Here is a 23,744-nt window from a genome sequence, read left to right as displayed (position 1 = left end):
TGGTCTTCTGCCCTCTGTTCTTCGTTTTTCTGTATCTTTTTCTGTGTTCTTCTGTGTTCTTCTATGTTCTTCTGTGTTATTCCGGTCTTCCTTTCTTCTCTCCTTCCGGTCTTCTGATCTTCCTTTCTTCTCTCCTTGTGTTCTTCTGTTCTTCTGTTCTTCTGTTCTTCTTGTCTTCGGCTCTTCTGCCTCCTCCGTCCTCTTCTCCCCGCGCCTGCCCTCCTGCTCCTGCCTCATCCCCCTCCCCCACTTGCATCCCCCTCTCTATCTCTCCTATCCAACCCGTTCACTATCTACCTCCCTCACTCCTCCTATCTACCTATCTCTCTATCTCTCTATCCCACTATCTAACTCCCTCACTCTCCACCTCCTCCTATCTTCCTATCTCTCTATCTATTTCCCTATCTATCGATTTCCCTATCTATTTTCTCTATCTATTTCTCTATCTCTCCCCCCTCCCTCACCCCCTCTATTACCTATCTTCCTATCCTCTCACTCTACCTCTCACCCTCACCCACCTCTACAACCCCCCCTCCCCTATCTTCTCAACCCTACTCCTATCTTTCTCCCTTATCTCCTAAACCTCTAACACTCACCCCCCTCCACCCTTAAACCCCGCTCCCCCAGCTCTTCTCACTCTACCTGTCCCCCCCTCCCTTGCGCTTTCCCGCCGCGACCTCCTGCACGCCCCCGCCCCCCAGCTCCAATTCGCCCCCACCTGTCCCCTCCCCCCCCTCCTACCTCATATGGCGGCCGCTGCGCGACAGTGGTAGCGACCCTTGACCCAAGGGTAGGTCGCTCCCCCTGCCGCTGCAGCTCCTCCAGGTTCCTGAGTTCCTGAGTTCCTGAGACCCACCTCACAGTAAGTACCCCCCCCTCCCAGCCCCTCGCTCTGCCCCGCGCTACGCACCCTCTCTCCTGCTCCTGCTTCTTTTCTTCTTCTCTGTTCTTCTGTTTCTTCCTCCTCGCTCCTCGTCTGTAATCTTCTTCTGTACTCTTCTTTCCCCCGTCTTCACTCTTCTTCTCTTCTTCCTCATCTTCTTCTGTGGTCTTCTGCCCTCTGTTCTTCGTTTTTCTGTATCTTCTTCTGTGTTCTTCTGTGTTCTTCTGTGTTCTTCTATGTTCTTCTGTGTTCTTCCGGTCTTCCTTTCTTCTCTCCTTCCGGTCTTCTGATCTTCCTTTCTTCTCTCCTTCAGGTCTTCTGTTCTTCTGTTCTTCTTGTCTTCTGTTCTTCTTGTCTTCGGCTCTTCTGCCTCCTCCGTCCTCTTCTCCCCGCGCCTGCCCTCCTGCTCCTGCCTCATCCCCCTCCCCCACTCGCATCCCCCTCTCTATCTCTCCTACCTAACCCGTTCACTATCTACCTCCCTCACTCCTCCTATCTATCTATCTCTCTATCTCTCTATCCCACTATCTAACTCCCTCACTCTCCACCTCCTCCTATCTTCCTATCTCTCTATCTATTTCCCTATCTATCGATTTCCCTATCTATTTTCTCTATCTATTTCTCTATCTCTCCCCCCCTCCCTCACCCCCTCTATTACCTATCTTCCTATCCTCTCACTCTACCTCTCACCCTCACCCACCTCTACAACCCCCCTCCCCTATCTTCTCAACCCTACTCCTATCTTTCTCCCTTATCTCCTAAACCTCTAACACTCACCCCCCTCCACCCTTAAACCCCCCTCCCCCAGCTCTTCTCACTCTACCTGTCCCCCCCTCCCTCGCGCTTTCCCGCCGCGACCTCCTGCACGCCCCGCCCCCCAGCTCCCATTCGCCCCCACCTGACCCCTCCCCCCCTCCTACCTCATATGGCGGCCGCTGCGCGACAGTGGTAGCGACCCTTGACCCAAGGGTAGGTCGCTCCCCCTGCCGCTGCAGCTCCTCCAGCTCCTCCAGGTTCCTGAGTTCCTGAGACCCACCTCACAGTAAGTACCCCCCCCTCCCAGCCCCTCGCTCTGCCCCGCGCTACTCACCCTCTCTCCTGCTCCTGCTTCTTTTCTTCTTCTCTGTTCTTCTGTTTCTTCCTCCTCGCTCCTCGTCTGTAATCTTCTTCTGTACTCTTCTTTCCCCCGTCTTCACTCTTCTTCTCTTCTTCCTCATCTTCTTCTGTGGTCTTCTGCCCTCTGTTCTTCGTTTTTCTGTATCTTCTTCTGTGTTCTTCTGTGTTCTTCTGTGTTCTTCTATGTTCTTCTATGTTCTTCTGTGTTCTTCCGGTCTTCCTTTCTTCTCTCCTTCCGGTCTTCTGTTCTTCTGTTCTTCTGTTCTTCTTGTCTTCTGTTCTTCTTGTCTTCAGCTCTTCTGCCTCCTCCGTCCTCTTCTCCCCGCGCCTGCCCTCCTGCTCCTGCCTCATCCCCCTCCCCCACTCGCATCCCCCTCTCTATCTCTCCTATCTAACCCGTTCACTATCTACCTCCCCCACTCCTCCTTCTACCTATCTCTCTATCTCTCTATCCCACTATCTAACTCCCTCACTCTCCACCTCCTCCTATCTTCCTATCTCTCTATCTATTTCCCTATCTATCGATTTCCCTATCTATTTTCTCTATCTATTTCTCTATCTCTCCCGCCCCTCCCTCACACCCTCTATTACCTATCTTCCTATCCTCTCACTCTACCTCTCACCCTCACCCACCTCTACAACCCCCCCTCCCCTATCTTCTCAACCCTACTCCTATCTTTCTCCCTTATCTCCTAAACCTCTAACACTCACCCCCCTCCACCCTTAAACCCCCCTCCCCCAGCTCTTCTCACTCTACCTGTCCCCCCCTCCCTCGCGCTTTCCCGCCGCGACCTCCTGCACGCCCCCGCCCCCCAGCTCCCATTCGCCCCCACCTGACCCCTCCCACCCCTCCTACCTCATATGGCGGCCGCTGCGCGACAGTGGTAGCCCGCGCCCAGCGCCACAACCCCTGGTCCCCAGCTCTCCCAAGCCCCGCTGACCCGCTACGACCCCACCACCCTCCACGCCCTCAACCCAGGACGCTCCAACACCTGCTTCCAAGCTCACCCCAAACGCACCCATGGACCCTTCGCCTGCAACTCCTGCAAACGCACCTTCCACCACGCAACAACCACGACCACAAGCCCAAGCGCCATCAACCACCTCAAGTGCATCCTAGTCAACGCTCGCTCCGTCCACAAACACGCCATTGAACTCTGGGACCTCCTGGACTCCATAGCACCGGACGTCGCCTTCATCACAGAGACCTGGATGAACGCCTCCTCGGCCCCTGACATCGCCACTGCCATCCCCGAAGGCTACAAGAACTCCAGAAAAGACCGCACCAACCAGGTAGGAGGAGGTATCGCCATCGTCTTCAAAGACTCTTCAAAGACTCCATCAGCGTCACCACCTCCACCTCCACCGAAGACACCCCTCTCGCCGCTGAACACCTGCATTTTCAGATTCGCACCGATCCGAGGACCACCCTCAGAGGATCCCTCGTCTACCGTCCTCCCGGCCCACGCGCCCCTTTCAGCGACGCCATCGCCGACTTCATCTCCCCGCACTCCCTCGCCTCGCCGGACTACATCCTCCTGGGTGACCTCAACTTCCATCTGGAACAAAACAACGACCCCAACACCACCACCCTGCTCGACAACCTCGCCAACCTCAGCCTCAAACAACTGGTGAACACCGCCACCCACGTCGCCGGACACACGCTTGACCCCATCTTCTCCGCCAGCAAACACGTCTTCTTCAGCCACGCCTCCGCCCTACACTGGACCGACCACAGCTGCGTCCACTTCACATTCCGACGCGAGACCCGCCACCTCCGCACCCAACCCATCCCTCGTCGACAGTGGAACAAGATCCCCGAAGAGCAACTCTTCTCCGCACTCGCCGCCAACCAACCCACCCTCACCACCGACCCCAACGACGCAGCCCTCAACCTCACAAACTGGATCTCCAACTGCACAGACATCCTTGCTCCCCTCAAACGCACGCATCGACAGACCAACACCAAAAAACCTCTCTGGTTCTCTGACACCCTCAAAGAATCAAAGAAAACTTGTCGCGCCCTTGAGAAAGCCTGGCGCAAGGACCGCACCGCTGACAACATGACCGCCCTCAAGAACGCTACCCGCGAACACCACCAACTGATCCGCACTGCCAAAAGGAACTTTTTCACCGACAGACTGGACAAAAACAGACACAACAGCAGAGAACTCTTCAGCATTGTCAAGGAGTTCTCCAACCCCAGCGCCAACGCCGTCACGCCCTCACAGGATCTGTGCGAATCCCTCGCCACTTTCTTCCATCGCAAGATTAGCGACCTCCACGACAGCTTCGGACACCAGACCCAACCATACACCACCGAACCGGCATCCACGGCCATCACCCTCAACAACTGGCCCCACATCAACACGGAAGAAACCAAATCCATCATGAACTCTATCCACTCCGGCGCCCCTTCGGACCCCTGCCCGCACTTCATCTTTAACAAAGCCGACGACATCATCGCCCCGCACCTCCAGACCGTCATCAACTCTTCTTTTTCTTCTGCTACCTTCCCCGAATGCTGGAAACACGCCGAAGTCAACGCCCTACTAAAGAAACCTACGGCTGACCCGAGCAACCTAAAAAACTTCCGCCCCATCTCTCTTCGGCCTTTCCCAGCCAAAGTAATAGAGAAGACCGTCAACAAACAGCTGACCACCTTCCTGGAAGACAACAACCTGCTCGACCCCTCACAAACCGGATTCCGAACCAACCACAGCACTGAAACTGCCCTCATCTCAGTCACTGACGACATCAGAACCCTGATGGACAACGGTGAAACAGTCGCCCTAATTCTGCTCGACCTCTCGGCTGCCTTTGACACCGTCTGTCACCGCACCCTAATCACCCGCCTCCGCTCCACCGGGATCCAAGGCCAGGCCCTGGACTGGATCGCCTCCTTCCTCTCAAACCGTTCCCAAAGAGTTTACCTCCCTCCGTTTCGCTCAGAACCCACCGAGATCATCTGCGGCGTACCCCAAGGCTCATCACTCAGCCCGACACTCTTCAATGTCTACATGAGCCCCCTCGCCAACATCGTACGCAAGCACGACATCATCATCACCTCCTACGCCGACGACACCCAACTTATACTCTCCCTCACCAAGGACCCCGCCAGCGCCAAGACCAACCTACAAGAGGGTATGAAGGACGTCGCAGATTGGATGAGGCTCAGCCGCCTAAAGCTGAACTCTGAAAAAACGGAAGTCCTCATCCTCGGCAACACCCCGTCCGCCTGGGACGACTCCTGGTGGCCCACGGCCCTCGGCACCGCACCGACCCCCACAGACCATGCCCGCAACCTCGGCTTCATCTTGGACCCTCTTCTCACCATGACCAAGCAAGTCAACGCTGTGTCCTCCACCTGCTTCCTCACCCTCCGCATGCTCCGCAAGATCTTCCGCTGGATCCCCACCGACACCAGAAAAACCGTGACCCACGCCCTCGTCACGAGCCGCCTGGACTACGGCAACACCCTCTACGCCGGGACCACAGCCAAACTCCAAAATCGCCTGCAACGCATTCAAAACGCCTCGGCCCGCCTCATCCTCGACATACCCCGCAGCAGCCACATCTCCGCACACCTGAGACACCTGCATTGGCTCCCAGTCAGCAAAAGGATCACCTTCCGACTTCTCACCCACGCACACAAAGCCCTCCACGACAAGGGACTGGAATACCTCAACAGACGCCTCAGCTTCTACGTCCCCACCCGCCTCCTCCGCTCCTCTGGCCTCGCACTCGCTGCTGTCCCTCGCATCCGCCGCTCCACGGCGGGTTGGAGATCTTTCTCCTTCCTGGCGGCCAAGACCTGGAACTCCCTCCCCACCAGCCTCAGGACCACCCAGGACCACTCCACTTTCCGGAGACTCCTAAAGACCTGGCTGTTCGAACAGCGATAACCCCCCCCTTTTTCCCCTAGCGCCTTGAGACCCGCACGGGTGAGTAGCGCGCTTTATAAATGTTAATGATTTGATTTGATACTGGCCAAGTTGCAGGAGACCCAGCTGCTGCAGGAGGGACAGTACCTGGGGATCAGGGAAGACCTGGGGGACATACACATCACCCTGGTCACCATCGCAGGGGTGCTGGCAGACATGGCCAACAACATGAGGGAGGCAGTGGCACACCAACGGGCCCCTAACACCAGCCACACCGAAGAACAGCCTTCCACCTCTGCCAATGCTAGTGGACAGGAGGCCCCACCATAGGAACAAAAGGCCACCAGCACCTCTCCCCCTGCAGAAGGAGAACCACCACGCAAAAGGTCCCTGCGATCCACGGACAAGCCAGAGAACATTGCCAAGACCCCGACAGGAAATAAGACTCTGCTGAATGTCACCCTTGTGTCCCACTATGTCACCCTGTCAACCTTCAACTGCCATTGCTCCACTTTCTATGCTTCCTTGGACAATGCACCTGTGATACCAATTGACTGTTGTGTAGCCATTTTAGTTATAGCTCCATGCACATTATTTTAACACACTAGGTCGTTGTGCACTTCCGCTGTGCACTTTAACCTAGATACATTTTATTCAGCTTTGCTTTATTATTATTACAATAACCATTTTTACGGTCTTGTTAATTTTCATCTATCTAACTGTTTTTGTCTAGGCCATCACTCTATTCCCAAACAAGACATTCTTGATCAATCTGTGCTTCATTCAAGGCTGCAGCTGGGTACATTGCTGGTGAATGTGGTAGAAGTTTAGTCTCCAACATTCGTAGAAAATACACATCCTTACGTAGGGACATTTTCTCAGAACATCAGCTGTGTTATTATATAAACACTTCCTTGTCCCTTACACGTAAGAGGGAGATTGCAGCCAGTGAACCATGACTATATGCTGATTGCTGAATGCTTTTCTACAGATGCTAACGCAGCCCACAGGCCTTTGCTCAGGTATGGAGGTTGATGTCTCCCAGGGGAACCTGAAGGGCAGAGTTAGAGCTTAACATGCTGTGCTCAAATTACAACCTAGATAGGAAATAGTCCATCGATTATAGTGACAATATGATAGCGTTGTTTTTATGCTTCACTCTTCTCGTCACAATTTTGATACTGTCATGTTGTGTCGTCCTGGTTATTGCAGCTCACGCTTTGCTATCTAGGATGCAATTGTTTTATTAAAACTCATTATTGAAACATATACTTCCTCTGTTTGTCATTTATATATAAGACTGAATTGTAAATGAGAGAACCGGATGCGACCTGAGTGACCACGACTTCCCTGAGAAGTCTAATATGTCATGTGCTCGGCTGCCCAATCATCACTATGCTTTGGTAGAGATGAGGCACTGCTAGTTAGCCGGAGCAAAACCCGGATTGGAGTGACAGGTGTCACCCACAGTGGATTAGACTCAGACTTCCACACCGCAGACGATTCTGCTGCTCAAAATCCAGTAGTCTCATTAGAATAATGAGAGCCAACGCGACATGGCGCCGCCAACGTTTGGTCTGGCTCTAATTTTCAGGTCCCCTGGAGTATCTCTGTCTCATTATATATAATGACGCCTCAATACCGTATGCGGAGACGTCCGTGGTACTGAGGATTTCCACCCCAGCTGCGTAGGTTATCCTATTTCCAGCTGAAGGTTGTTCAAGCTTGAACTTTAAAAGGAAAGCCCTAATTGGTGTGCCTTCTCTGAACTCATAGTGTCACTAAAATGGCGAATCCACAGCAGGTACAAATAGCAGTTAATATGAGGCACCCTCTAACTGCACATCTATTAGCGAATGGCCTAACGGCCCAGGGGGGTCCAGTCCCATTTGTGGTGGAAGCCCATGCAGCTTATAGAACAGAACTTTTCTATTCTTGGGTCACATTTCCAGCAATTGATGGGACTACAAATATATTTCACGAATATACACCTGCAAATGTGCCTGGACAATACAGAGCATACGCATAGTTAGAAATACCTTTATCTTATTAAGAACATAATAATTGCTTTGATGGTGCCCTACCCCACACAATATTACCAGTAAGGTTAGGTCATTTAAGTAATGATGGTCCTACCTGGCCTTTATTGGCCACTTATCCACCACATCCTGCGGTTGCAAATTTAGCGTTAGCTGAGGTTCGTCGTTTATATACTGAACTAACAGCAATATATAGACGATTAGTACATATTGTAATGCAAACATTAAATACAAACCCAGCATGTGCTGCTCCAGCACATCCACATGCAGCAACCCCAGGTATAAATCCTGCAACTGTACATTCGATTAAAGGTAAAGTACCAGCCAAATGACAGGAAACTCCGTTTTGGTTAGCACAAAAGATTAATGCGCTGGAGGCAGTATTTCCCCTATACAGGATCTCAGGATAAACGTAGAATATTAACAATGTGCTTGCCCTTTGGGATGATCCCCACAGTAGATAACTGTAATACCTGGGGCACGGTGTTTGCCGTGCTCTAGACAACCGCACATGGTACACCAACACCTGCAAATTTACCGGAGGTGTTGAAACAAATTCAAGATGGATATGGGGCTGCCCCGGCCCTAGATTTAGGGATGCAATTGATGGGCAATTTTGCCACAGTATCCTCAATCATTTTAAGTAATCTTAAAGGGGAAGCAGCGGCACTCGTAGTGCGCATGCGACTCCGTGACGTTCCTCAACAGGATCAGGAACGAGAGCTGTCCAAAATTATTGCAGAGACCTATTCTAGTATCGGTAGAGACAGTTTAGGGGCCAGACCATCTAAACCTGTGGTTCCCAACCTTTTGATTTCTGTGGACCCCCACTTTAACATTAATGGATCCCAGGGACCCCCCACTGAATCATCATTACTGAAAGCTGGGGACCTAATTTTTCAATATTTGTTCATATTTTTTAATTTTCTAAGCTCTCACGGACCCCCTGAGAAGGCTTCGCGGACCCCCAGAGGCCCCCACACCACAGGTTGGGAACCACTGATCTAAACCACAATTTCAGGGTAAATCGAGTAAACATTCCCCCAAGCAAGCACCTGAGGGTAATAAGAAACACTGGGATAAAAAGCAACAAACTCCTAAAAAAGAGAGGGGAAAATCTATGCATACGGAGACCCCGCAGAATAGATATAATATTAGAAATAGAGATAACATAAAAACACCTGATAGATATCAATATACTGATACATGCCAATCTCGTTCATTTCAGGACTCACTGGAAAAACGAAATGAGAGAGGTGGGCGATCAGAGCTAAGGACTGAGTACGTGAAACCCGAGATAGGAATCACAAAGCTCTTTGGAGGTTTCTGTTAAAAAGGAAGAGAAACCCGCCCAACAAAAACCACAATTCAAAAAGAAAAAGGTGGCAGCAGTCGCAGTCCGACATGCCACTCAGGAAGAGGGTCCTCTTGAAGAACAAGACATGGGCTCTAGCACTGCTAGGCAGCGCGGCAGAGGTCACAATAGTTCGCCGGAGTCTTCTAGAGCATCTGGAGGTGAAAGCAACTGATGAATTTATACAAGTAGAAACTGCAGACATGCGTGTCTCCACACCTAATAGGGTGTAGCGCTACAGTTAGAAGGAGACATTGAGTGCATAATAGACGCAATCTTTTGGGATTGCGTAGTAAACGTATATGATGTTTTGTTGGCCGAACAAGATTGGCCACCTGAATTTGTCCGTACCTGCCCATATAGAGAAGATGTAATTAAGCCGTCCTTCTCGCCCCTTGTTTCAGAGGAACCAGCCAAATCCTATTCTATTGAATGGGCTTTGGCACAAGCACCTGCATTATACCGAAACCACGTAGGATGGGATAAAGAATCCCCCTACCATGTAATTCCAAATAAAAGTGAACCGCAACCGCAGTATCCCATAAAACATGAAGCAAAAGCACAGGTGAAACGAAATACTCACGCAATTAGAGTACCATGGTGTAATAGAACCCTGTGTCTCACCAATGAATAATCCATTATTCCCAGTAGCCAAGCCAGACCATTCATATAGAATAGTCTTAGACTACAGACATTTAAACAGTCATACACGCACTTATGCTATCCAAAATTCACATAGCACAGCACTAATGAACAATATAGTGCGTAAAAAATACAAAACAACACTGGACATTTCCAATGTTTTTTTCTGCCAGAATATAGTGCCTGAGAGTAGAGACTTAACAAGTTTCTGTGCACTAGGTTCCCAGAAACATTTCTGTTGTTCACCTCAGGGGTATAAGAACAGCCCAGGACTGTTCGCGGCTCCTGTCACTGCAATTTTGCAAGAGATTGACCCTGAAGCATTGTCGTATGTAGATGATATTTATCTTATGGATGATGAATTGCTACAACATTTAAGACGGGTAGCCCGCATTGTTGTTGGGTTTGCTGAATTTGGCTACAAATTCAACTAAAAACAAACAAACATTGATTTCCTCAGCGTCCTGTTCCTGGGATATGAGCTGTCAAGTGAAGGAAAGAGCCTAGCGCCACAATTCTTAGAGAAATGCGCACAGTTACAACCACCAAATACGATTAAAAAACTCCAATCTCTATTGCGTTTCCTAAATTTTGGAAGAACTTACATTCCAGATTATGCTACATGCATAAAACCTTTACATGATCTAATACGTCCCGATTTTTCAAGCAAATTCTGTACAATTGAACATACACGTATTCTTCAAGAGTTGCAAACAGACATGCTTGCAGCACAACACTTACACACGAGCGACAACAAAACACATTTGGTCATCAGAGTAATAGCTGGGGCCATTGGTTTCACCTATGTGACATTCAATGAAGGTGAGACAGTCCCGATTGCATACAAATCACACTTATATTCAGCGGCAGAACAACACTTTGCTCCCACAGAGAAAATTGTCACTGCTGTCCAAATGGCTGTCATTAAAGAAAGACCTCTTGCCCACTGAAAACGCATTATTGTTGTTTCTCCAATCCCAGCCCTAGAGGCTGTTACAAAAGCCAGCATTCCAAACGCAAAAGCATTACATCCACGTTGGATACAATGGGCTACGTCTCTGACAGCCACTGATGTAGACTAAATTTTTGACCCAAAGTTATAAATTCAAGAATTTTTACAATACGAAATAGAATACCCAGTTCCAGCAAATACATTGCCCATTGAACAATATCATAGAGTCATGTACACCGATGGCTCAGCACAACCTGCAATTGGTACTAAACACCAATATTCTGCTGCTTGCGCAGTCGTAATTGGCTACATGGAGGGCGATACATTTTGTCCTCTACATACCTTTACGCAAATCCTGGGGGATTGCACAGCACAGTTGGCAGAACTAAAAGCTCTGCTGATGGCACTGGATCACACGGATCCTGCACAGCCTACACTGATTGTTTGTGATTCATAATATTGTGTCCAGTCCTTTAATGAATACCTGCATTTTTGGCGCCAGAATGGGTTCCGAGATTCCAAAGGCCACACCATCAAAAGCAGACTTCTGTGGGGGAAAGTAGCAGATCTGAACGAGACGCTACCAAATGTCCACGTTGTACATACACTTGGACATCAGCGCATTGGGATACACGTTGCTGGAAATACATTGGCTGATGAAGCCGCAAAGCCAGCAGTAGCTGTGGCCGCTGTAATTGCAGTGACTCATTTGAGTTCAAAACCAGATGCAGACATTTGGGCTGCCGTGACAACTATGGCTGAATGTACGCCCTATCTGAAAGGATTTCCTAACAAATATCACTATCGAATGGGAGGTATGCTGAACGCTGAGGTTAAGATACCAGGCGTAGATGTACGAGACATTCCAAATAGAGACAGAAGATCACAATTGATTAAAGCAGCGCATGAGGGGGTGGCATCTGCACATGTTGGTGTGGCGGCTACAATTTCGATCCTGCAGGCCCGTTATTGGTGGCCAGGTCTTTACAAAGAGACCAAGCAGTATGCCCTTTGTTGTGACATCTGTCAACAAATTAAAGTTTCCACTGCCAAGCGCCCGCCGCAGACACCCCCCTTAATTTCCAACAAACCATTACAATGTGTGTACTTGGACCACTGTGGTCCCCTAACACCGGACAGTACATACAAGTATATTTTAGTGGCTGTTGATTCATGCTCCAGATTTGTATGGGTGTGGCCACAACATTCGGCTGACACTCGGACTGTTATTAAAGATTTGCAAGTCTTTATCGGCATATATGTGGTTGCAGCTTTCCATTCAGACCAGGGCCCTGCTTTCGCCTCAAGGGCATTTAGGGACGCCCTGGCTTCATTAGGGGTCCAACTCCAGTACTCGTCTCCATTTCATCCCGAGGGAAATAGTGTTGTGGAGCAATTAAACTGTGATTTAAAGCAATACTTAACAGCCAGAGTCTTAGGTACGGGTCGTAGTTGGCTTAACCACCTATTTGGAGTCCAGAGAGCACTGAATAATCTGCCTAGAAGGTCCCTGGTGGGTCGTACTTCATATGAGTGCCTGTTTGGAACTCAAATATATGTTCTGGATTTTGATGGTCCTGGCGTGGAGGCAGCAGAAACACCCTTTGACATAAATTAACGCGTCACTGTCTTACAGGAATTGCAACAGTTCCGTGATGATAATTCTTCTATCAGTGCCACCTCCACAGGAATCAAGGATGTACCTGTAACATCTACCGGCTGGATTCCCAAAGTTGGGGACCTTCTACGTGAGACAGTCGCTGTGAAAAATGAATTTGGCCCTTCCTATCGAGCACCAGTCCCAGTACTAGGGATACACGGTGTAGGAGGCTGGCCTGGCTTATAGTGGGTACCTTGTGGTACTTACACCTTGTGCCATGTCCAGTTATCCCTTATTGATAGATTAGTAGTGTTCTAGCAGCTTAGGTTGATAGAGGTAGCTATAGCAGAGCAGCTTTGGCTGAACTAGGAGACATGCAAAGCTCCTACAATACCACTTATATCAGATAGTACTATATCATAAGAAACACAATACTCGGAGTTACTAAAAATAAAGGTACTTTATTTTAGTGACAATATGCCAAAAGTATCTCATTGGATATACTCCCTTAGGAGGTAAGTTAAATACACAAAATATACACATAAACCAAAATCAGGTAAGTAAACAGTTAGAAAAGTAGTGCAATCACTGTAGAATACATCAGGATACAATAGGACACAATAGGCCTAGGGGCAACACAAACCATATACTCCAAAAGTGTGAAACTCGGAGTTACTAAAAATAAAGGTACTTTATTTTAGTGACAATATGCCAAAAGTATCTCATTGGATATACTCCCTTAGGAGGTAAGTTAAATACACAAAATATACACAGAAACCAAAATCAGGTAAGTAAACAGTTAGAAAAGTAGTGCAATCACTGTAGAATACATCAGGATACAATAGGACACAATAGGCCTAGGGGCAACACAAACCATATACTCCAAAAGTGGAATGCGAACCACGAATGGACCCCAGGCCTAGTGTAGTGTGTAGAGGGTCACTGGGAGTGTAAGAAAACACTAAGGCCCATATTTATACTTTTTTAGTGCCACATTAGCGCCGCTTTTTGACGCAAAAACGGCACAAACTTACAAAATACAATTGTATTTTGTACGTTTGCGCCGTTTTTGCTTCAAAAAGCGGCGCTAATGCGGCGCTTAAAAAGTATAAATATGGGCCTAAGCGTGTCCAAGACCCTGAAAAGTAGGAGTAAAGTTACCCTACTACCCCAGAAAGACAGTAAAGTCGAGATAGGGGGTTCTGCAAAGGCAACAACTGACTGCAAAGCACTGAAGATGGATTCCTGGACCTGAGGACCTGCAAAGGAAGGGGACCAAGTCCAAGAGTCACGCAAGTGTCCAGAGGGGGCAGGAGCCCACTAAACCCTGGATGAAGGTGCAAAAGGGCTGCCTCCAGGTGGAAGAAGCCAAAGATTCTGCAACAACGGAAGGTGCCAGAAACTACTCCTTTGGTCAGAAGATGTCCTACGGCGTGCTGGAGGATGCAGAGTTGTTTCCACGCAGAAAGACCGCAAACAAGCCTTGCTAGCTGCAAGAGTCACAGGTGAAGAAAATGGGTGCTGCCCAGGCCCAGTAAGGACCAGGAGGTCACCCCTTGGAGGAGGAGACAGAGGGGGCGCTCAGCAGCACAGAGAGCCCACACAGAAGGGGCAGCACCCGCAGAAGCACTTGAACAGGCGTTCAAGAAATCTGAGCATGGGGGTCATCTCAACACTACAAAAGAGGGTCCATGAAGCCGGTGGTCGACTCAGCAAGTTGAGCAATGCAGGACGGAGTGCTGGGGACCTGGGCTATGCTGTGCACGAAGGATTCCTTGCAAAAGTGCACAGAAGCCCTAGCAGCTGCAGATCACGCAGTACACATGATTACTGTCTGGCGTTGGGAGGCAAGGACTTACCTCCACCAAATTTGATCAGAAGGACCACTGGACTGTCGGGGTCACTTGAATCCAGCTCCTGTGTTCCAGGGACCACGCTCCTGCAGGCCCCAGGGGGGCAGAAGCCGGTTTGTGGGTTGGCAGCAGTGGTAGCTCCAGTGGAAAACCCAGAGAGCTAGTTTGGCAGGATCCAGGGTCCATGCTGGAGCCCTGGGGATGCATGGGATTTGCACCCCAATACCATATTTGGCATGGGAGGACAATTCCATGATCTTAGACATGTTACATGGCCGTATTCGGAGTTACCATTTTGAAGCTACATATAAGTATTGACCTATATGTAGTGCACGCGGGTAATGGTGTCCCTGCACTCACAAAGTCTGGGGAAATTGCCCTGAACAATGTGGGGGGCACCTTGGCTAGTGCCAGGGTGCCCTCACACTTAGTACTTTGCACCTAACCTTCACTAAGTGAGGGCTAGACATGGAGGTGACTTATAAGTTACTTAAGTGCAGTGTAAAATGGCTATGAAATAACGTGGACGTTATTTCACTCAGGCTGCAGTGGCATTCCTGTGTAAAAATTGTCTGAGCTCCATATGGGTGGCAAAAGAAATGCTGCAGCCTATAGGGATCTCCTGGAACCCCAATACCCTGGGTACCTAGGTACCATATAGTAGGGAATTATAAGGGTGTCCCAGTGTGCCAATCAGAATTGGTGAAAATGGTCACTAGCCTGCAGTGACAATTTTAAAAGCAGAGAGAGCGTAAGCACTGAGATTCTGGTTAGCAGAGCCTCAGTGATACAGTTAGGCACCACACAGGGAACACATTTAGGCCACAAACTATGAGTACTGGGGCCCTGGATAGCAGGGTCCCAGTGAGACATATAAAACACACTGACAAATAGGGTTTCCACTATAAGCACTGGGGTCCTGGCTAGCAGGATCCCAGTGAGACAGTAAAAACACCTTGACATATACTCATAAACAGGCCAAAAGTGGGGGTAACAAGGCTAGAAAGAGGCTACCTTCCTACACACGGTACCAGAACTGTAATTCTACCACCGTTGGCAGGTGCCAAAGAAAATCGTCTCTATCGACAATGTCAAACTACACCATGTGGCCGATCCTACACAACCGACCAAGGGAAACATCCAGTAGCTCCCGAATCCCTCTCACTTCTGGTGAAGAAGTTCCTCTTCAAGTCGTTTATACCAACACCGACACCTCTCCGAGCTTGGGGAGGGTGGAAGATGATCTTTCATTGGTTCCACTAACATCAAACAATTTAGAAATATTTGACCAAGTTGATTCAACTACAACACAGACGGATGGTGCTATCTATAGTGTGCCACCACAGGAAACACCAACTCCACCACTGACCGCTGCTCCACCATATGCAGAAACTGCCTCTGGATATTTTGCCGACTTCAATGATGACTTCTCAGACTCATTCGCCTCTTCAACAGCTGACTTGTCAAGTGCACGTAAGCTACAAAACAGGCTTAAAGAAACATATTTTGTTTTTCCATGGAACTATTTCTCTGACTCTCTTTGACTTTTCTAGCCTTTTTTCTTTGGATTGGTTTTGTCATTACCTTTTTCTTACAAATAAATGGTCATTTTCTTCCTGAAAAATAAACAGTTGAACTGGTGGAGGAGGTTTTAAAACCACATTTTTCATCACATAAAGTCTGAAGAGACTTATCCTTGGTGAACATTTCTGCAGTACCAATTCCTGATGGGACTGTTTGGGACAAAGTAATGTTTGATATATATGGTCCCACAGAAGTCATTCAAATACCATATGTGTTCAAAATATCGATGAATGATATAGAGATACCAGGCATTGTTTCTGATGATTGGGATGTGAAAACAGTTGATTCTATGATGACCGAATTACAATATTATACTGTCTTTGAAAACAAAGATGTTTATCAATTTAAAGAAAATTATGGTGATATGTTTTGCTATAATTATTATGGACACCATTTCATACATAGAGCTAGCAGCCCCAAAACTGGTTTTAATTATACACAATGAGAACATTGTCCAACTCCACCACATGGGAGTTCGAAAACATACTCTGAAAAGTTTGCATATTTTTCAAAGCACAATGTGAAAAAAGCTGAGTCAAATGGTTTTAAGGTACCACGTACTGAAGATATACATATGTTAATGACCAATACGAAGTTTATATATTCAGAATCCTTTGTTTCCCGGTTGTCTATAGAAGGCTATGAATATTGGCTGAAATCGATTGACCTGAAAAGTATATGGGGAACAGGAAATTGGCAAACTAAGGGAAAGGAAGCTTTGTTTAGAGCATGCCTTATTCCTGTACAAATGATCTTTTTAAACAAAACAGTACAGCAGACAAGTTGTTTAGGCTTAGCTAAAATTAAGGAATTAAACATGCCCAGTATAGCTGCCCCCGCAAACTTTTATAAATGGCAAAAATATACAAATGCAACTGAAAATGAGCTTGATGAATGGGTCCAGAGTGGTATATTCAATGCTTCACTGACACGTCCTGGCGGGTGGTTATTGTGGCCAGTGGATACCAATGGGTGTCATCAACGTTTTATTAACTCCTCAGGGCGTTTTAGAACTAGTAGGCCAGACCCTCGCTATGTATCATCCGAACATGCGGGTATAGTCACGACATATAGTGTAGGTAAATTGTGCCAGCAATGGTTAAAATCATCCTCACTAGACGCAGTTAGCGAACACTTCAGTCGCCTGTCTAATACTACTGACTTACAGGACTTCCTGTTAGGCCTCAGAAGCTACTGTAGGAAATGTTTCTTTTGTGCAGTATATAATGAAATTTGGAAGCTTTCCCAATAGGAATCAGCCGCCCGGTTAAGGCAAATAGATCAGGAAAATCTAAAAAAGGTATTAGCTGTTGTGGATAATGGGATTAACACCTTGTCCGACAGGATGGATACCATAAATAATATTGTCTCTTCTGCTATAGACATTGAAGGCGGGTCGCGTTCCCTGGCAGCATGTCAGTGCAAGGGAGATATTTTCTTCCTTTCATTTAACGCAACAACAACAACTAATGGCTAAAAAGGAAGCAACTTATGTCATGCTTAACATCGAGAAAGTGGAAAGGTTGCCTTTTACTGTGGCTGAAATACCATCTGCTGAGTGGCTAATACACCGGGTCATTAATCTGCCTATTTCAACACTTCTATTCACCTCGTGTTTAAAACACATTCCGGTAGGCAGGTATGAAAAGCTGGGAGATAGTTACATCCATGAGGTGTGGGAGCTTCCTTTCTCGTACAAATGCTTCAATGGCATTAAAGAAGTCTTTCTTAGCGGTAGAGAATGCGAGACTTCAGTCAGCCATTCGATGGTTTGTAAACAGCTGTCCTTGCATGAGGCGTGTAACGCCTCTGCTGCGAACTCGGCTTGTTATCTGAACAGACTTCCAGTCCCCTTGATTATACCTGCGTTCCAGGGGCTCTCAAATGGCAGCTACGTCCTCCTCAAAGGTGAAGACTGTTGTGGCATGCGGGCCGGAATAGTTTACGTTGTTTCGGTCTCTGAGGTCGTTACATGCTGTGGGAACGTACTCTTTCCCCCCACTAAAATGAAGGAGGTAGCTGATATTTGGCCTCACATTGCTACTTCAAACGTGAATTTTGAAAAGTTGAGCAGACTCAAGGCTTTACTGTTTCAAAAGCATGTGGCCCTTACATCTGTGCGCGAGACCTACGCACTTCAAGTGGCATGGTCACCAGCAGAAATACAGTCCTGTTAAATACAAACTTTCTGAGACACTTTGGTGAACTCGTGGGACGAATATTTAATGCGTCAAGTACAACTGGAATCGCACATTTTTTCAAAGCTGTTGGTTCTGGTTTCATTCACACCTTCTCCTCTGTATTCTGTTTGATACCTTCAGCTATCCACTCAATTTTCTCTAGTATTTTCGGGGGATTTCCAATAACTTTGGCTTTATTAGCTGGCATCCTGCTGTTGCTGTTTTTTATGCGCAATGGCTGTCCCGCCACAACGAGGAGAAATGATGGCGCGCCCATCATTGCAGCTGTGTCGTGAACGTAGGATGCAGTATTTTGGAGCAACACTCCTGGAGCAATTGGAGTGTGGCTGGTCTTTGTCATTCAGACCGGTTTTGCATTGTGTGCACCCCGTGTTTCGGTGCCTGTGGTGCTCTTTCGAACATGCACTGGAAATTTTTCTTTAGCAGCAGCGCTTGCCTGCAGTGGACACTGATCTGTTGATGTTCTCACTGAGGGTTAATTACCAGACATGCGCATTGAGGTTGCATTTGCTGCGTGAACCTACTTATGAGTTACTCTTCCTGGAGGAAGTTGTTCACGACTCATCACTGGGCACACCACCGAATGCCGCCTTGGTTGACACTGGAGCTACGGAAAACACCTGCTCCTTGATCCTTCGTGGCGAGGACTTCCCGATTTTAACATCAGCCAAAGTCGATGATCTCCTATTTTCCATGACTCATAATTACATTGGAACTTTTCTAAATTAACATGCCCTTCGAATTCGATTTTATGCCACATACTCATGTCTTAAATTGTCATGAAGGATACTTGTGTGTCCCTTCAACTTGTCCGAATTGACTTTGCTTTTATATATATCCTAGGTTGGGCTTTTTAGCAATAAAAGTTTAGCTTAGGCTTTGAACCACTTTCACAGACAAGGGGAGGGTGTTGTGTAGCCATTTTAGTTATAGCTCCAAACACGTTATTTTAACACACTAGGCTGCTGTGCACTTTAACCTAGATATATTTTATTCAGCTTCCCTTTATTGTTATTACAATAACCATTTTTATGGTCTTGTTTATTTTCATCTATCTAACTGTTTTGCCTAGGCCAGCACTCTGTTCTCAAATAAGACATTCTTGATCACTCTATACTTCATTCAAGGCTGCAGCTCGGTACATTGCTAGTGAACGTGGTAGAAGTTTAGTCTCCAACATTCGTAGAAAATACACATCCTTACGTAGGGACATTTTCTCAGAACATCAGCTGTGTTATTATATAAACACTTCCTTGTCCCTTACACGTTAGAGGTAGATTCCAGCCAGGGAACCACGACTATATGCTGATTGCTAAATGCTTCACTACAGATGCTAACGCAGACCACAGGCCTTTGCTCAGGTATGGGGGTTGATATCTTCCCAGGGGAACCTGAAGGGCAGAATTAGAGCTTAACATGCTGTGCTCCAATTACAACCTAGATAGGAAATAGTCCATTGATTATAGTGACAATATGATAGCGTTGTTTTTATGCTTCACTCTTCTCGTCACAATTTTAATACTGTCATGTTGTGTCGTCCTGGTTATTGCAGCTCACGCTTTGCTATCTAAGATGCAGTTGTTTTATTAAAACTCATTATTGAAACATATACTGCCTCTGTTTGTCATTTATATATGAGACTGAATTGTAAATGAGAAAACCGGATGCGACCTGAGTGACCACGACTTCCCTGAGAAGCCTAATATGTCATGCGCTCGGCTGCCCAATCATCACTATCCTTTGGTAGAGATGAGGCACTGCTAGTTAGCCGGAGCAAAACCAGGATTGGAGCGACAGGTGTCACTAGCAGTGGGTTAGACTTAGGGGGTTATTCCAACTTTGGAGGAAGTGGTAATCCGTCCCAAAAGTGACGGTAAAGTGACGGATATACCACCAGCCGTATTACGAGTCCATTATATCCTATGGAACTCGTAATACGTCTGGTGGTAAATCCGTCACATTTGGGACGGATTACCACCTCCTCCAAAGTTGGAATAACCCCCTTAGTCTCCCACACCGCAGGCGATTCTGCTGCTCAAAATCCAGTAGTCTCATTAGAATAACTGAACTCTATCCTGGACATTTCTCCACCATCAACCCAGCCCATTGCAATACCCCTACACTTAATATCGCAGAAATAAACATCCTTGGAACTAATACAAGTATGGAGTCTGTCAATTGATTGAAATATGTATTCGTATGACAAGCTGTAAACATTGCAGTTCCATTGTACAGTTATATTTACATAGGCATGCCTGTAGTGGGCAGCAGTAAACACACCAGGAGCCAGAGTGGGCCACAGATATCTGAAAATAGAGATGCCAAGGGGTACTGTAAGTGGCCATACAAATAGGGAAATCAGGCTGCCATGTCCAACACAAAACTGCAATGGAAGGTGAAGTTACAGTGTCTTACCTGTGTGTCACTGGAAGTACTGTTGAATTAGTGTAGTTCTGTTGTCCACATCCTCTTCCTCTGCCTCCTCTTCCTCACTGTCCACAGGCTGTTCCACCACTGTCACACCACCATCTCCAGGCTCATCCTCCTGCAGAAAAGGCACCTGGCATCTCAAGGTCACGTTGTGCAACATGCAACATACAACGATGATCTGGCACACCTTCTTGGGTGAATAGCAGAGGGATCCACCTGTCAGATGGAGAAACCGGAATCTGGCCTTCAGGAGGCCAAAGGTGCGCTCAATGATCCTCCTTGTATGCCCATGTGCCTCATTGTAACGTTCCTTTGCCCTTGTCCTGGCATTCCTCACTGGGGTCAGTAGCCATGAGAGGTTGGGGTAACCAGAGTCACCTGTAAATATCGAGGGATACCTGTTAGCCAGACACTCACCCTTAGGGCCAACACCACACCCATATACCCACATCAACTGGGTGGGGACCATGGGCTCACCTATTAGCCACACCCTGTGCCTCTGGAGTTGAGACATCACATATGGGATGCTGCTATTCCTCAAGATGAAGGCATCATGCACAGAGCCAGGATACTTTGCATTGACATTGGAGATGTACTGGTCCGCCAGGCACATCATCTGCACATTCATAGAGTGAAAGCTTTTTCGATTTCTGAACACCTGTTAATTTCTCCGGTGGGGGGGTGGGACAAATGCTACATGGGTAACATCAATAGCACCAATGATGTTGGGGATATGTCCCAGGGCATAAAAGTCAGCCTTCACTGTGGCCAATTCCTCCACCTGGGGGAATACGATGTAGCTGCACATGTGTTTCAGCAGGGTAGACAACACTCTGGTCAACACGTTGGAGAACACTGGCTGAGACATCCCTGATGCCTTGGTCATTGTCGCTTGGAAGGAACTACTTGCCAGGAAATGGAGAACTGACAGGACCTGCACTAGAGGGGGGATACCTGTGGCTGGCGGATAGCTGAGATCAGGTCTGACTCCAATTGGACACACAGTTCTTGGATTTTGGCCCTATCAAGTCTGTAGGTCAGGATAATGTGTCTGTCCTCCATTGTCGTCAGGTCCACCAGGGGCCTGTACATAGGGGAATGTCTCCATCTCCTATTCATCCTCAGGGGTTGAACTCTAGGGTGGAAAACGGTGACCAGATTGTCATATTCACTCATATGTGTAAGTTAGAAGGCATTTTTCCTTTACAGAAACAGTATGTGAATTTGAGAGTCAGTTGATATGCCAATGTTTGCTGTGATGCAGTTAGGTGCCATGGCCTGTGCCCCCCTGAAATGGCGGCTGCCTGACCTGTGAGGAGAGACCAGTGGAAATGAGGTAATTCAGCTGGCTTTGTGCGCCATTGTGGTCAGCGGTCTTGGACTGCCGCGCAACTTCGCATTGGTTATAATTGGGCCCTATGGGTTCCAGGAGCCAATGGCGATGTACGCCGGCGGTGACGGTACGCACCGCCGCGGACATGACTGCCATTTTCTATCTGTTCTCTACTTGCTACTTGACCTTCAACAGGAGAGGACCTACACTGAAAGTGCTACTGTGACCTGTGTCTGGAAGCGACAATGGCTCGAGTGACTGGGGAAAGGGCCCCTGCGTTCACTTCAGAGGAGTTGGAGTGACTAGTGGATGGGGTCCTACCCCAGTATACTTTACTCTATGGTCCTCCAGACAAACAGGTGAGTACACTGTGAGCATGATGCGTGGGCCATGAATGTATGGATTGCTGTGTGTGTAAGCCTTGTGTGGGGGGGCTGAGGGGTCCTGGGTTTAGTGCTACATGTCTGGGGGTCAATGTCTTTGTAGAGCAGTGCCAGTGCTGCATGTGAGACTGGCTTTTCAAAATGACACCAGGTGTCCTCTGTTGGTAGCTAGTGGGAAGACTCCTCATAACAAGTGAATCAGCAAGATCGGTGTTAAAAGATGCTGCCAGGTCTAACATGGGACCAATGAGAATACAAATACCCTTTCCAGCAGCTCCAGCATTAATTACATCACTGTAACATAGTAGAGACAGCGGTAACATAGCAGGAATAATGATTGCTCAGCCCTCAATTAACCTGGCTCCTAATTTACGCTGTTCAAGACTGCTTTGCCTGAAAAATACTTACGATTGCCCAGCCCTCAAGCAGCTTGACTCCTAATTTATGCTATACATGGTTGCTTTGCCTGTAGAACACTCACCATTACTTCGTCTATAGCCCTACAAAAATAAAAGGATGCAACTGGAGCATTGGAGATAAAGTCACCCTCACCTGCTGTGTTAACTCATACTGCGCATGGCTCCTACCACAATAGTTCAGGCTGTGCATGGCTCTCTTTCTGGGCCGAGTGGTTTGTAGTGTGACATTTTTGCATTAAGAGTTCATTGAGGACACTGCCTCCACTCCTCTGCCGTCTGCCTCCTAGTCTGACAGGGGCTCAGGCCTGGTTTGAGGCTACTCAAACCAGTAGCCATTTCCATTGATAAAAGAGGTGTGCCTGCCTCTTTCATCACGGAAACCCTCCAACTGCCTAATACTCCAATCTGTCAGGGGTGTTACCTGAGGCTTTCTGGATAAGGCCACTATGGGCAGACAAAAGAGTACCAGGAACTAATTCTTCCCACCTTCACCGGCACCTCGAAAATTGAATCTGCTGGAATGTGCTGACCTTGTATCTCCACAACCCCAACATAAGCTAGACGCTATATTACATGCCATCAAGACCTCAAGCATGTCTGTTGAGTCCTGTATAGAAGAAATCAGAGTGGAGCTTGGACTTCTTCACAAAGACCAGCGGAAAATAGCCTCTAGGGTAACTGATGCTGAGCGTCGCCTCTCGGAGATGACGCTGTGTTTAGCAGATCATGGCAATTTCACACTGGATCTCTGTGAACGAATGCAAAGACTGGAATATTGTATGGAGGATGCCAAGGGGAGGGCCAGGTGAAACAACATCTGAGTACGGGGCCTCCTAGAGGAGGTGGAGGGATCTCAAACAATGGCTGCATTTCTGGAGGAGTGTGTGAAGACCTTCACATCAACCCAATTCCTCTCACCACATTTCTCAATGGAAAGTGCACACCCGGTATCCTCCAGCAGACATTCACCTGGGACATCCCTTCCTCTGTCCAGTGGTGTTAAAGATGCTCCCCTACAAAGACAGAGATGCTACCCTACAAGCGGCTAAAAGCCCAGCTCTGCTGGAATAT

The sequence above is a fragment of the Pleurodeles waltl genome, chromosome 7 (assembly GCF_031143425.1).
Source record: "Pleurodeles waltl isolate 20211129_DDA chromosome 7, aPleWal1.hap1.20221129, whole genome shotgun sequence".
Classification (NCBI taxonomy): Eukaryota; Metazoa; Chordata; class Amphibia; order Caudata; family Salamandridae; genus Pleurodeles; species Pleurodeles waltl.
This window is presented reverse-complemented; position numbering follows the sequence as displayed.